The sequence below is a fragment of the Sorex fumeus genome, unplaced genomic scaffold (genome assembly GCF_029834395.1).
Source record: "Sorex fumeus unplaced genomic scaffold, SorFum_2.1 ptg000067l, whole genome shotgun sequence".
Classification (NCBI taxonomy): domain Eukaryota; kingdom Metazoa; phylum Chordata; class Mammalia; order Eulipotyphla; family Soricidae; genus Sorex; species Sorex fumeus.
This window is the reverse complement of record NW_026606124.1, coordinates 1,793,937-1,808,870: the sequence shown is the minus strand read 5'-3', so window position 1 is coordinate 1,808,870 and position 14,934 is coordinate 1,793,937.

Genomic DNA, 14,934 nt, shown 5'->3' with positions numbered 1-14,934 from the left:
TTGATTAACAAAACGTTAGCACAGAAGGTTTAACTTGTAACAACATTTTAGTAAACCCTCATACAAGGACTTAATGTCTCCATGGTGAGATCCAGCAATTTACACTAATTTTCTTCTAAGGAAATACTTTTTGATCATTCCGTTAGCAATCTATTGCTAACAAGCAATCTAAAATAAATGATTGTGGGCCTGCTATGAGGCAAGCTTGAGGGGTGGCTGGGAAAATTGGAGACAACAGTGGAGGGAAGGTGACGGTGGTGGTGGCATTGGTGTTGGAAGATTGAATGCCTACAACGAATCATCGCGAACAACGTTGTAAACCACCGTGTTTAAATTAAGTGCGGGGGAAATAAAAAGAGTGCGGCTGCTGGAGTCAGGTGCCCGGTCTATCAGCCTGGCTCTGCCACGTGATAGCTGTGGGGACTTTGGGCAAGCTGCCCGTGTCACTTGTGTGGATTCAATTAGATCACGCCTGCAAAGCACTCAGAATGGTATCTGGCACCGAGCAAGGAACCAGTAAGGGCCCTTCTTGCCATTCTTCTTCTTCTGGATTTCCCGTTCTGTAGAAAGCCACCTTGCCCACATGGCTCCGAGCCCCAGTCTTCAACTGACAACCTCCACAGTAATCATGAAGCCCTTGAGCAGGGAACTGCCCAAGGCTGCCCAAAGGTGGCTTGTCACTCTCTCTCTCTCTCTCTTTTTTTTTAATTTTATTGAATCCGTGAGAAAGTTACAAATTTTCATGTTTGGGTTACAGTCACACAATGATCAAACACCCAGCCCCTCCCCCACTGCACACTCCCCACCACCAATATCCCTGGTATACCCCCCTTTCCCACCCTCCCCCTGCCTCCGTGGCAGACATGGTTCCCCATGGTCTCTCTCTACTTTTGGGCATTATGGTTTGCAATACAGACACTGAGAGGTTCTCACGTTTGGTCCTTTATCCACTTTCTGCACACATCTCCCATCCCGACTGATTCCTCCCAGCCATCTTTTACTGAGCAATCCCTTCTCTGTTCCAGCTGCCTTCTCCCCTTTGCTCACGAGGCAGGCTTCCAGCTATGGAGCAATCTATCTGTCCCGTGTATCTACTATCCTTAGGTGTCAGCCTCATGTTATGTTGTTTTATACTCCACAAATGAATGCAGTCCTTTTATATCTGTCCCTCTCTTTCTGACTCATTTCACTTAGCATGATACTCTCCATGTCTATCCATTTATAAGCAAAGTTCATGACTTCATCTCTCCTGATAGCTGCATAGTATTCCATTGTGTCGACGTACCAAAGTCTCTTTAACCAGTCATCTGTTCTAGAGCACTTGGGTTGTTTCCAGATTTTGGCTATTGTGAGCAGTGCTGCAATGAGCATATAGGTACAGATGTCATTTCTACTGTGCTTTTTTGCATCCTCGGGATATATTACCAGAAGTGGTATTGCGGGGTCATATGGAAGCTCAATTTCTAGTTTTTTGAAGGACTGTCCATATTGTTTTCCAGAAAGGCTGGACTAGTGGGCATTCCCACCAACAGTGAAAGAGTGTCCCTCTTTCCCCACATCCACACCAGCACTGGTTGCTTTTGTTCTTTTGAATGTGTGCCAGTGTCTGTGGTGTGAGATGATATCTCGTTGTTGTTTTCATTTGCATCTCCCTGATGGCTAGCGATGTGGAGCATTTTTTCATGTGCCTTTTGAAGGTGGCTTGTCTCTTACATGCAGCCCATCCTGTTCTGCCCAAGGTGATGTGTCCAAGATGGAAATGTAGATCTTCAGCATATAAATTAGAGTCCAAGGGCCAGAGTGATAGAACAGTAGGTAGGGTGCTTGACTTTCAAGAAGCTGTCCTAGGTTTGGTCCATAGCACCACATATGGTCCTCTGAGCCCGCCAGGAATGATCCCTAAGTGTGGAGCCAGGAGTAAGCCCTGACCACTGACAGGTGGAGAGAGGGAAAGAAGGAAGGGAGGGAGGGAGGGAGCAAGAGAGGGAGCAAGAGAGGGAGGGTCTGGGGGATCCCTGGTCATGACTGCCTTTCCACTAGCTGGACAAGCCAGTGTCTTCCTCTTTCATTCACACCCAACTTGCAATGATGCATTCATCTCCAGGGACTTCTGTCTCCTGCCATCCTGAATCTTGGGGCCTCCCTCTTCCCTTGGGTTCGCTCCTAGCCATTACTCCCTCTTGGCCCCCAGCTCAGTGGGGTTCCCCTCCCTGGGTCTCGCTCACCCCCTCTCCAAAATGGAGCCGTCAGTCTTGAGCTCTGGAGAGGTGTTTTTCAACAGTTCATCCACGGCCCCATGCCAGTCTGCAGAAACTCCTTGGCAGTCCGTGAGAAAGTTACTGCCTCTTCACATATGGTATGTATGCCTGGAGAAGTGCATTTTATAACAGATTTTTAAAAATGAATGCACAAAACACTATCATAAACGAGGGCATTGATTTCTGCCTTTGACTTCAGTCTATGAGTTATTTCTCCTGTTCGCTCATCTGCAGGTGTAAAAGGTTTAAAGCACGACAGATCCCACCCCACCCCCACTCACTGAGCATCCGCTCCCACGGACACTGGTCTAGGCTCCACAGAGGAACTGCTTTAGCCAAGTTCCTGCCAGGGACGGGGTGGGAGTCTTAGACTCCTATGGGGGGCAGCTCTTCAGAAGACAATCATTCAAATAATCCACATCTTAAAAAAATAATTGATCAGAGCCCCATGCAGGGGTGCCGAGGACTCACACGGGAGGGGGTGGCGGCTCAGTGGCTACAAAGGGCTGCCGCTTGTGTGACAACAGTGACCATGGCAGTGAGAGTAATCACAGCTCTGAGCTTCCCCACAGGGCCCACAAGAGACCCTGGCCCCTCCGTGGCAAGCAGAGGTCAGCCCCCCACCCATAGCCTGTCCCTGCTCAAAGGGGGGGAGGTGGTGCGGCAGCCCCCAAGCCCTTATCACAGCAAGCCCTCCACTCTGCCCTGCTTTGCATAATTGGCTTCCCGTGAGCTCTGTGGGAAGTGATTTGGCACAGCCGGTTTCCGTCTCTGTTCCGCGCTAATGAGCCAGGCGCCTGGGGCACGGCTCTGCAAGACTGAAACGGGGATAATCAGCCCCCTCACCGGGCTGCGGGGAAGCCAGGACTCAATGCCCAGAGACCATCTGCTGGGGGGCTACCCAACAGGTACAGGTGCAGGGTGGGCGGCGTCGGAGGTGGGGGGGGCTCTCAGGCGGGTGTGCACTGGGCTTCTCAGTGCTGTGTCTTAAGCCGTTCACTGCCAGGAACAGAAACCCTGGGGATGACGACTCAGAGGCAAGCGGTGCCTGCCTTGCCAGTGTAAGACTGTGAGTTGGATTCTAGGTCAATCCACACATGCCCAGTGAGAGCCCAGGGTCGCTGCCACCTGGGATGCCCGGAGTCTCAGCAGAGTATGGCCTCTGACCAGCAGAGCAGGAGCTGCCACTAGAGCTGTGGAAGCACTGGGGCCATTGGTGGGGCCAACTTTGAGCACCCCAGCATCCCCCCTCAAGCGCTACTAACAGAAGCACATGAGCATCTCAGCTAAGGAGTGAGGTCACAGAGGAGCGACACAGCCAAGCACGCCTCACTCCATCATCATGGTCCCCGAGCCTGAGAGACTGGACAGGATTCAAGGCGCCTGCCTGGCATCCTGGCACCTTGGTTCAAATCCCCATCACCAAATGCTCCCCTGAGCACTGCCAGGGGTCTCTCCTGAGCACAGACTGGAGCACTGCTACATGCGAAGCCTCCCTCCCCTCAAATATACCATCAAAAGGAAGGGAAGGAAAGAGTCTCTCTAACAAGGTCATCTCAGGGAGCACTTACCCCCCCTTCTGCAGTGAGAGTGCTCCCTCTGCCAACCACTCAGGGGCACCCTGCCTTTGAACCCCCTAATAGGGAGCCTCAGTTCTCTCAGCAGCAATCTCGACCTCAATCTCAAATTCCCTAAGACACGAGGATGAGGTGCCAGAGCGATGCTACAGTGGATAGAGCCTTTCCCTTGCATGCAGCCAACCCGGGTTCGATCCCGGGCATCCCATATGGTCCCCTGAGCACTTCCAGGAGTAATTCCTGAGTGCAGAGCCGGGAGTAACCCCTGAGTATCGCCGGGTGTGACCAAAAAAGCCAAATAAAAAATATGGGGGTGTGCTTTGAGTGGGCCAACTCCCCACCCTCATCCATTCAGCAAGGTTCGACATGGAGACAGCAGGAAGCCCTCCCCTCTCTCTGTGAGCAGGCAATCAGCCCAGGCTGCAAGCAGGAGTCACGTGAGGGCACTCTGAAGTCCTGCCAGGGTTCTGCTCATCAGGGGGAGCAGCCTAGGGAATGGGCATAGCCAGGACACAGACCACGGCAGCTTGTCCCACTGTTATGCCGTTCACCCCTCTGTCTAGCCTGGTTAGTTTTTTGCCTTACATGGCCTGAATCAGTGATCCTTAAGATAGCCGTGAAGGTCAGATACAGTTAGTTCCCTATTCCGGGGTCAGAGCAATCGTACATCAAGTAAAAACGGTTGCCTTGCACTCAGTGGACCTGGGTTCGATCCCCAGCACCACATATGGGTCCCCAAGCCCCACCAGGAGTGATCCCTGAGCACAGAGCCAGGAGTAAGCCCAGAGAACCGCTAGGTGTAACACACACACAAAAATAAAACTAACCCCATTTCCCAAGTGAATGCTTCTGTGGGGGGTTGCTCTGTCAATTCCTAGGTGTTTCTGGTAGGGGCATCCCCAGAGGTCCCCAAGGGTCATTCCTGGGGATCGTCAGCCCAGTGGGTAGGCCTGATGGTTTGGCGCTTGAGCCCAGTTATGTGTTTCAGCCTACAGTGCACCAGTGCCAGGGCTCAGGGCCTACCGGAGTGGTATCCAGCAGTGCATGGGGGCATTGGGGAGTCAAGGATTGAACTTGGGGTGTCACATGGAAGGCGTATGCTACAGTTTTTTTTTAATTATTTTTGAACCATGCTAAGTAAGGGCTTACCCCTGACTCTTTGCTCAGGGATTACTCCTGGTGGGCTCAGGGGACCATATATGGTGTTGGGGACTGAACCTAGGTTGGCTGCATGCAAGGCAGATGTCTACCTGCTGTGCTATGGCACCAACTCCAGCTCCAGCCCTTTGTTCTATCTCCCTGGCCCCAATTCCCCCTTTGATCTAGGGGTCTACGTTTTTTTTGGGGGTCACAACCAGGGATGCTCAAGGGTTACTCCTGGCTCTGTGCTTAGGAATTACTCCTTGCAATGCTCTAGGGACCATATGGGATGCCAGCGGATCAAACCCACTGCGTATGAAGCAAACATTCCACACTACTGTCACTCAGGTCCCTGTGTGGGTCTTTTTAATCACCTCAGTTCTATAGTCAGTCTCAACGTCACGGAGCGTTTCAGGGGAGTTTCTTTCCTTTCCCACAAGTAGTTCCCTTTGAATATAAAGCAGAGAGACATCTGCAGATGCACAATTGCAAAATGAAGCCACAGGCTTCCCTGTCCCAGGTGCAAAACCACCTGTCCCTGTTGGACTCTACCCAGAGGGGCGGGAAAAGTGCTTCATCTCTGTTCCCCTTTGCGGTCTCCACTCTCCTGCTCATCTCTGTCGACTAAGCTTTTGCCTCGCCGCTCCACGTGCTCTGGGCTGGGCTGGACCACCCCAAGATGGCAGCCTCCTCTGCAGGACCCCCAAACAATCTGGCAATCTCCGTTTCTTGCCGCCAACCTCATCTCTGGTCCTGATGCCGAATTGCCCCGGGAACACATTCTGATTGGCTGGGTTTGGGTCAGGTGACCCGCACCCGGCCCAATCAGCAGGGGCTTGGGCTCCGGCTGCCTCGGGGAACAAGGAGCATCCTTGTCCGCCAAATCCTGGACACCCCCCTTGGAGCTCCGGGGCAGGAGGGAGAGTGCACCAAGGTGAACGTCAGGGGAAGCTGCCCGTCCTTCGTGACAGCTCGTTCTGCAGCAAGTCGAGCAGAGGGGCTGTCTCAACCAGGGGGTCAGCTGCTTCTGCGAGTGGGGTCTCGTAGCTGGCAAGGCGGGTCTGGCAGGTCTGACCCCGACCCTCATCCCGGAGGCGGCAGCTGCCCGCCTGCTTTGCATCCTGTCCGGGTATTTCCCGTAAATAAGCACTGATATCATGTTAATTTCACAGGCCGCTGCTCTCCTGACAGTCTCCACACTTCACCAGAGCCTCTTGTCAGTTTGATGCTCACAGGCGGACAGCAGCCTTGCTTGCAGGCTGCCCGACGTCTGGGTATAAAAACAGATGGCTCAGAAAACCCCCGTGAAGTGACAAGGGACACCTGCGTGCCGAGGCTGGGGAGAAGCAGCCCTGTCGGGGGCCCTAAAGTGGAGCAGGCCAGGGGACCTGTAGGACTTAGACCCACTGGTGTCTAAAGTCCTTCATCAACTCTTTGCCTTGCTGGGTCGGTTTTTGTGTCTGGTCAGTGTAATTAATGCTGGAGCACTACATCCTTTGGGACCTTGGCTGAGAGTCTTGGGCACCTCCAATTTCTTTTTGTTAATTTTTTTCTTTTTGGGTCACTCCTGGCGATGCACAAGGGTTACTCCTGGCTCTGCACTCAGGAATCACTCCTGGCGGTGCTTGGGGGACCATATGGGATGCCGGGAATCGAACCCGAGTTGGCTGCATGTAAGGCAAACGCCCTGTTGTGCTATCGCTCCAGCCTCGCCCCCAATTTCTTAAAGATTCTTTTTACCTTCCCAGGGGATTCTGATTCCAGGCATGGCTGTTGTGTGGTTTTGACCTCAGCGCAAGGCTGGGAGCATTTCTGTTTGTTGTTTGGTTGGGAATTTTTTTGGGGGGGGGGCAGGGGTCACACCCTGCAATGCTTAAGTCTTACTCCTAGCCCTGCTCTGGGTTCCATATGTGGCACCTAGGAACCTGGGTTGGCCATATGCCAAGCAAACACCTTAACCGCTGTCCTCTCTCTCTGGTGCCAAGGCTGGGAGCACTGGAACAGAAACTTTTCTCAGTGGTGCAATGGGAAAGCTGAGGCCCAGCACTGACCTGCTGAGTGACAGCGGGAGACCAGACAGAACTCAGGCAGAAATTAGGTTTTGGGGCTTGTTGCTTCCACAACTATCAGCCACATAACCCAGAGTCCTGGGGATGGTGGGACCAGACACCCCTACCTTGTTGCTTGACGAGAGAGCCAGCCCCTGGGAACATCCAGACTGCTTCCTGATCTGCAGAGTCATGAGATCTCACGCATCTGCACGACTCATTCCTATTAGAGGCTGAGCTAAGGGAACACTTCCTGTGCTCTACCTCGCTGCCTATAGGCAGCCCACCGACAGCTCCATCTTATTACCCTGCGGCAGCGTACACTGGGAGCTGAAAAGGAGCAGCCAGCCGGGAGCTCCTGGAGGCCAGGCGGACTCCCTGCTAACCCCCAGCCCTCGCCTCTGCTTCTATACGCATTAACATGTGGGAAAGAACGCTGTGTCCACTGAGCCTGTCCCACCACATCCCCAAAGGGCAAGGTGCCGGGTGGACCCCCAAGAGACACAGAATGCAGCCGGGTCTCAGGATGACAGGGACAGACCATCCCCTTGTTTACCAGCTATTCCAGGAGTGAGGACTTCACTGCTCCCGAGACATGCAGGGGTGGGGACTCTGCATCCCAGGGTTGGGGCCGGGGGTCCCTGACCTCCCATGTGGCTGTCCAGACAACAAGCACAGATGGCTGTCATGGGGAGACTGGGCTCTGCAGCTCCCACATACAACCCACACCCACACTCTCCTGGCGCCTGCTTCTGCTCAATAAAGACTCGTTAATGGACTAAAGTGAATTAGTGTCATTAACACTGTTAGGAGAGGCCGGAGAGGTCGGCGCCTGCCAGCCAGGCCCAGCGCCAGTCGGGGGATCCACACGGCTGGCCCCACCATGGAGCCCTAGGGCCCTCACCTGTGTGCTGGGGCAGAAATTACTTCTGCTAGTGACAGAGCCCCACACCACGAGGTTGGCATCTGGGGGCCTGGGATCTGGCTTCCCTCCATCTCCAGTCCCTACACACACACACACACACACACACACACACACACACTCACTCACATACACACTCACACACACTCATGAGACCACACAGAGTACACACACACTCACTCACATACACACTCACTCACACACACTCATGAAACCACACAGAGTGGGACACGTTTATTCCTCTCACACACAAGTGTCCAGCTTTTGCATTTGTTCTCACTAGGGAATGGAACGTTTTCTCCCTAGCCTTGCCTCAGTCTGATAAACTCCTGAGCAACCATCAAAATCCTTGGATCAGGGAAGGTAGCTCAGCAGCAGAACACTTGCCTTGCCTGTGTGCGGCTCTGAGTTCCACCCTAGCACCACACACACACACACACACACACACACACACACACACACACACACTCTGTGATTAATCTCCCACAGGGACTCCAGAACATGGGCCTGCTCTGGGGATCAGCCCACGTGCTTCCTCAGAGCACATCTTCAGCCACCAAGCCCTCTTCCGTGCCCTTTCCCGACTGCAGGACTTTGCTGATCATCTCCGCTTTCTTGGCAGCACCCCCAGGGTTTGAACTTAGGACCTCGTGTTTGCCGGGCAAGTGCTTTAAGCCACTGAGCTATCTCTGAGGCCCCCTTGGGCAAGTTTAAAGGCAGCCCAGCTTCTTAATGAGGGAGTGCCCAGGAGGGTTCCTCCTTAGCAAGTGGAGAGGAGAGCGGAGGTCAGTGGCCCCTCCAGGTTCCTATGCTGTGAGGGAAGCCAGAGCCCAGTCTGTGCCTCCTGGGCCCGGCACATAGTAGGGCCGTTGCTGTACACAGTAGGTCCTTTGCCTTGCGGGGCATCAGAAGAGAAACCGCAGTGTATGTGGTAAGGGGATGTCCGGGGCAGAGGCGGGGGGTGTTGAGCAGACTTCACTCCAGCATGCAAAGGGCCTCAGGAGCAAGTAAGACAGGGCCACCCACCAGCTGCCCGCAGCCCCTCCCAGCCCTTCTCAGCACTCCGGGAGTCACTTCCTGTTAACAGAATTTCCTCCTTAATTATAGCCCAGGGAACAAATAAATAATTACAGGAGGGAGGGAAAACCCTGGAGCTGCTCATCTCCCACTGCCACATCCCAGGAGCACTGAAGCTCTGAGTCAGGATGGAGGGTGGGGTCAGGGGGCTCAGTCAGGAGACCCGGAGACCCCCTCTCTCTCCTTCATGCGCTTTGCTGAGACTGCCTTGGTGGCTTCAGGTAAACGGGGACTGTGTAAGCCTCATCTGGAACCTCTGCCTCCCTTTGGAGAATTGGGAGAGCGCCGTCTGATGAATGAAGGTGGTCGCCTACAGGGCCACTGGCCAGGCCCACTGTGTGCCAGCCTCTCGGTACCACTGCTCTTTCCCACACTCACCATCAGCCACTCGACAGAGGGTAAACTGAGGCCTGGAAAGATGGCGTGGACCTTGCTAGAAAGTAGGTCTGATTTCAAGGTCCGCAGGCAGCAGGAAACACACCGGGAGCACCCCAACAGCATCCTCCGCTCCACCCCGGGAGTGAGCCTCACCTGGGTGCCACACCTGCTCTCTCTGCCACCCTGCCAGAGTTCTTTTTTTTATGATTTTTATACATTTTATTTTCATAAGGTAGTTCACAATATGTCATTACAGATAATATTCAAACATCCACCCAATCAGCGAGCATCTTCCCCTCACAATAAGAGGGAAGTGTGTGAAGGCTGTTGTATTTCATTCTAGGGCCATTTAAGCCCGGATATACAAGAATATAAGCAAGTATGTTAAAACCAAATACATGTGTGCTACTTTCGGTACATCAGTGGGCTAGAGTATAAGAGGTCGCGCTCCAGGAAATACTGCATCACTCTCATCCAAGAGTTTTATTTTATAGTCTCTGGATCTTGGCCGTCGATGAGATTACATGGTGCCGGGGGGCGGTCTGTGGGTGTGGCTGCCAAGCTACTGGAAAACGGGGGGTCTGGGTGGAGGAGGCCCAGTCCCAATCCGAGCAGGCTTGGAGATCTCAGCCCCGGGTCCCGCACATCTGGGTTCCTCTGCCGGTTCCTTCATGGGTGAGGCTCATCCGAGTGTGGGCGAGTGGCCTTGAGCATGGCTGTGGCTGGGTTCTGGAGGTTTTCAGCTGCCGGGGCTCTGCTTGGGGCGGGGAGGGAAACTCAACCCGACCCCCCTCCAAGGTGTCCTGGTGAAGACAGCCTCTGCCAGAGTTCTTAGTTCTCCCTGGCTCACTGGGCCACATTTAGGCAAGGCTGAGCCACCAAGATACAGTGCCCTTCCTCGCTGCACGTGAGGGCTGGCGGGGGAGTGGGGAGGTGGTGGAAGGATGCATCAGAAACAATCTTATTGCAAGGGCTGTGAAAGCGAAGCACAAAGGAGCCAAGAAAATCATTCCAAAAGCCACTTTGAACAAAGGAAGCCTGAAATCCTGATGCCCGTTCTGGCTGGTCTGTCTCATCGTTCAAAGTGCAGGCTCCTTAGCGAAGAACTGGACCCCAAAGAATCAGCCATGCAGCATCCCCTGTCCGACCCCACCTCCTCAGAACAAGGCTTGGGCCCACCTTTCCGAGAGCTTTGCTCCTGAGAGGACAGTGGGAGTGGAGTGGGGTGGGTTTGACTCGGAAGAGGGTAAGTTATTGGCAATGCTGCCATTCACTCAGTAGATTGTTAAGCGCCTACTGTGTGCCCTGCAGCGCCTACAGTTAGAGGCACTGAGGACACAGCAAAGAACACAACCACTTAAAGGTCCCACCTCATCTGCCTTACTTACATCTGCCTCATCCAGCTGTTCTGGGTTCAAATCCTCGCCACTATGTAAGGTTTCCCCACACTCTGCCAGGCATCACTCATGAGCACAGGGGCAGGGATGAGTCCTGATATTGCCGAAAGTCTCCCACAGAAAACGACGAATAAAGCGCCTAGCTCCATTAATCTCCCAGTCTAGAGTAAGCATTTTCTGTAAAGGGCCGGATAGTAAATATTTCATGCTCCGTGGACCACACGCTGCTTCTGCCGCATATTCTGTTTTGGACCTTAGAGCCCTTTAAGAAAGTAGCAAAGATTCTTGGCTCTCCTGCACAAAACTCAGGTCGCTGAGTGAACGTGTGCCAGGATTTCCAGCCCTTGCTCCCCTGCAAGTATCCAATAGGAAAGCAACAAAGTTACATAGACCATTTGAAAACTTTAATCGCCAGAGGCTCGAAGCATAGTACACTGGGAAGGGTGCTTGTCTTGCACATGGCCAACCTGGGTTCAATCCCCAGCATGCCATACGGTCTCTTGTGCACCACCAGGAGTAACCCCTGAGCACTGCTGGGTAGTACTGTAGCACTATCTTCCCGTTGTTCATTAATTGGCTCAAGAGGGCACCAGTAACGTCTCCATTGTGAGACTTGTTGTTACTGCTTTTGGCATATTGAATACGCCACGGGGAGCTTGCCGGGCTCTGCTGTGCGGGCGGGATACTCCCGGTCGCTTGCTGGGCTCTCCAAGAGGGACGGAGGAATCGAACCCGGGTCAGCCACGTGCAAGGCAAACGCCCGAATTGCTGTGCTATCACTTCAGAATCGCTGAGTATGACCCCAAAAGCCAAAAAGGGGGAAGAATTAATAGGCAGAGAGAGCTCTGCAGGAGGCTGGGTTAGATCTCTGGCCCCACATGGTCCCCCAAATGCCACCAGGAGCAACTCCTGAGCTCAGAGCTGGATGGTCCCTGGGCACTGCAAGGTGTGACCCCCCGCCCCAAGCTAACAAACAAAAATCAAACTAGCCCTGGTTGGCACCATAAGGAAATGCACTAGTCGGGGACTGGGGAAGGCCGAGAGCTCCAAGAGCTGAGCACAGGCCTTGCAGGCAGGAAGCCGAGAGTCGACTCCCAGCGTTACCTAAGTCCCCTAGGGACCTCCAGGCAGGAGTGACCCCCCAGCACTGCTGACTGTGACTCAAATACGCACCCTCTGACGGAAGGTGATGTTGGAAGGAGGTGGGGAGGGCCTTCTCGCATCTCATTGGCTGGAAGAGGATCCATTGTCATCCCCGAGTCAATCACTCACAGAAAGGAAACCACAGCCAATCAACCATTTCAGCCCGGTAAACTGAGACTCATCTCCCAAACTGCATTGCTGGGTGGGAGTGGGGTGGAGATGGAGGTTCGGAGAGTCTGATAAAGGCTTGGTGTCTCCGATGGGGGTGCTGAAATCCCGGCCTCTGGCTAAGCCCTGCCCACACTGTCATCCAACCTCCTTGGGCCCACCGAAGGATGTTCCTTTATCTCTGAGTCTCCTTTCATATGGCGTCACACCCAGCGGGCTCAGAGGCTCCTGGGGGCCATTTTCTGCTACTCTTGGTCTGGTGGTACTGGCCTGACGGTTCTGTGCTCAGGCCCGGAAGTGCGGGGTCCACCAGGGCTGCTGGGCGATGCCTGGGGCCATGTGGTGCCCCAGGTCAACCGCATCCCTGCCTGTCTGTGTAACTGAGTTTGCAGGTGCTGTCCCTTCTCTGCCTCTATCTGGCTACTCCCGCTTGTCCTTCAGCTCCTGGACAATTCCATCTCCCCGGAGCTGCTGAACAACCGTGGAGAACAGAGACCCCTGCACACTCACGTGAGCGTGTCCGAAGTGACCCCTTGACACTTTGCCTAAAGAGTTATGCTTGTTCCTGGCACCTCCCTATGCCTCTCAGGGGACAGTGCCCTGGGCAGGGAGAGGCCATGCCCTGGATCTGCCTCTTCCTTTGGGGTAACCTGGGGCAGGTTGCAGGACTTCTCTGGGTTGGACCAGGGCAGGGAGCTGGATGGGATTGCTGGGATGGCATAGGGAAGCAAGTCCAGCACTGTGCCCCCTGGTCCCTGTGCCCCTCTGGTTAAGGCAGAGCTGATGTCACCTGCAGACATCCAAATGGCCTCCTTGACCGGCAGAGATCCTGGGAGGATGAAGGGCTGGCAGGAAGAAGCAGGATTGAAATTCCATCAGGCTGTCCCTGTGCTGCTCCCCGGAGCCCCCTGCGTCTTTGTTCCATTTAATCAATATGTAATTAAACTGAAATCCTGGCTTAAGAATCTCCAGCAGTGTTAAGAACAAGTTTTCTGAGAGCCGGGCAGAGTGGAGGCTCCAGGTCCTCCAGCTTTTAGCCCCTGGGCAGCCAGCCCGCCTCAAGTTCACCCTAGGCTTCAAGGTCCTGTAGGTCAGGTCAGAGGGGACTTGAGTCTTCACATGATGTGGTGGCGGGGGTGTGGTGGGCACCTGAGGGGCAAGAGCAAGGCTCTGTTCACTAACGCCCAGCGCCCATAGGCCACTGGGGTTCTGGTTCCCCTCACGTGTTAGGGGACACCCTGGAGAGAAAACCAAGCCAGAACCAGCCTGGCCTGGCCCCTCTGCCAGTCCTCCTGGGAAGCCCAGACCAGGACACCTGTGGCCCTGGGTGGACAGGAACCTGCTCCACCCCCAAACAAGCCCTCAGCTCTGAGACTAAGCCTGTTCTAGGAAGAGGAATCAGGGTCTCCTGCTAACTTGTGACAGAGCTGGGCTCTGAGCCCAACACTTGTTCCTGCCCCTTCAACAAAGGCCTCGGGTGATGGTGCTGTAGCTGGAACGTGTGGGACCAGCACCAGGAACAGACACAAACCTATCCAGGGCAGATCCCACCCACCCGCACATCTCCTCTCATGTCCCGCATCAGCCCCCGCTGGCTCTTAGCAAGAGGCTGGAAGTGTATGAGGCCATCTTTGTGTTCAGGACATCTGAGCCTGTCCTCTCAGGCTGTTAGACTGTTAGAAACAAGACATGAAAACACCAGGATTTAGCACGCGTAGACAGGCCAAAGCCATAGTACAGTGGGGAAGGCACTTGCCTTGTACGTGACCACCAGAGTTTGATCCCTGGCACCACTTAGGATCTCCCGAGTCCCGCCAGGAGTAGTCCCTGAGCACAGAGTCAGGAGTAAGCCCTGAGCATCACCAGATGTGGTCCCAAACTCAACAAATAAAATATAATAAAAATTGAGTAACCAACATAAAAAAAAAGAAACAGGTAAGATAAATTTAAAGACATCGGTAACCAATGCTTCCAAGTTTATTTTCCTATATATTTGGCATTAAAAAATCACTGAAATATACATATTTTTTTGCGGGGGGAGCAGATGCTCAGGGGTGGCTCCTGGTTCTGCACTCAGGAGTTACACTTGGTGGTGCTCAGGGAACCAAAGCCAGGTCAGTTGCATGCAAGGCAAATGCCCTACCCACTGTACTATCTCTTCATCCCCTGAGCTCTTTTATATTCCTTGATGGCTCTAATTTTCTGAATGTGTTGTGTAATCCTGGTGCCGTGTAATCCCACCAATGGCCAAGACTCAGAGACTATAAAACCCAGCTCCCGGAAGAGAACAGCGCAGTCTCCTGACCCCGTGCCTGGCTGTCCTCGCCGGAGCCCCTTGGAGGGGAGTGGGTTGAGTTTCCGTCCCCGCCCCGACCAGGGCTCCGGCAGCTGAAGACCTCCAAACCAGCCACCACCATGCTGAGACCACTCTCCACACACATGAAGGTACCGGCAGAGGAACAAATGCATGCGGGTCCCGGTGCTGAGATCTCCAAGCCTACTCGGGTCGGGGTTGAGCATCCTCCACCCAGATCCTCCAAATTCCAGTAGGCGGGGGTCACACCCACCACCTGGCCCCCTGGCGCCATGTAATCCCATCAACGGCCAAGACTCAGAGACTATAAAAACCAGCTCCCGGAACTGCGCGGCTGCATTCGCAGCCGCGCGACATCTTAATATCTCATTCCTACTTTGGACAAACTGGCAGGCTACCGAACGTAACCTGCCCACACGGCAGAGTCTGGCAAACTCCCCGTGGCGTACCCAATATGCCAAATACCAGTAACAATGTTGGGTCTCATTCTCCTAACTCTGAAAGATCCTTAA